This window comes from Geospiza fortis, unplaced genomic scaffold (assembly GCF_000277835.1).
Source record: "Geospiza fortis unplaced genomic scaffold, GeoFor_1.0 scaffold7, whole genome shotgun sequence".
Lineage (NCBI taxonomy): Eukaryota > Metazoa > Chordata > Aves > Passeriformes > Thraupidae > Geospiza > Geospiza fortis.
In genome coordinates, this window is record NW_005054344.1 from 4935536 (window position 1) to 4936699 (window position 1164).

The window sequence follows — 1164 nt, forward strand, 5'->3', positions numbered from 1 at the left end:
GAGGCGGCACGGCGGGGGCTCTGCTGCGGTGCTGGGGAGAGCGGGGCAGAGGGAGCTGGGCACTGCCCGCGGCCGTGCGGCGGCTTTTACCGCCGACAGTAACGCGATTTTTCTTATTTCACTTTATCTTTCCTATTTAATAACTCATTTCTCTGTCTTTCTTGTCCGGTAGATCGCTTTTCCTTTCGCGTGGGTGAATGTTGTGTGCGGAAGTGTAGTTTGTTTATTCAGTGGAAAGTGCTGCTTGTGCGCATCATTGCAGTTGGCAGCTGGTTTTCTGCCATTGGGGTCCTGTTAGTGGCAGAAGCTGAAATCCCCCGAAGGGTTCAGTGCTGAAATTGCTCTCTGGACTAGGAATAAATAGAATTCTCGTCTGATGTATTATAAGAAAGTGGCCATATTTAAAATTACCTGATCTTTTGACAGTCGTAAGTGGTAGTCATCTTTTTCAGCACCCGAATTCTGTGAGGACGTGAAGGAAACAGGAAAACCTGGGCCAGTGTTGCCTCTACGAAAAGTCAATTTAAGCAGAATTTATCTTAGATTTTATACTCCGTTCTACACTTAGATTTTATACTCTTGTTTTGTAATGAATTAAGTAATTTGATAATACTTGCTTTATGTTTCACAAAGTTCAGTGAGAGTGTCATAGCTACGGTTTGGCCTCTTTTCAAAAGAGCTGAAAGGTATTGGCTATCTTATTTTAAGGGAGAGATTGGGTGCTTTTTTTGATGCTGTTTTTTAACCAATCTGAAAGTATTTCCTAAATATATTCAGAAGTAGCAGCAATTGCTTGTAAATATACTTTATGTGCAGAGGATAATTACAAGTAGATGTATAGTTTTTATATCTTGTCATTTGATTAGAAAGCATTTATTTTCACTAGATGCATGTATCAAAACATAATTAATACAAAATAGTGAAAATAAATAAAAGTGTGAGAGTGTGGTTACCATGGTCAAGTAAACTTTAACGTTAAGCAAAGATATGTTGATAGGCTGATTTGAGTCAGCGCATGCAAGACACCATTTGGGATTAGAATCTACCAGGTAACAATGTCAGCAGTATAAGCACCAAGGATAAAAGAACTGTGTTTCATAGCTGGGGGGAAAAAATTAATTTCTGGGCTTATAAAGAATTTGAAGAGTGGCTGTGTTTTTTTGC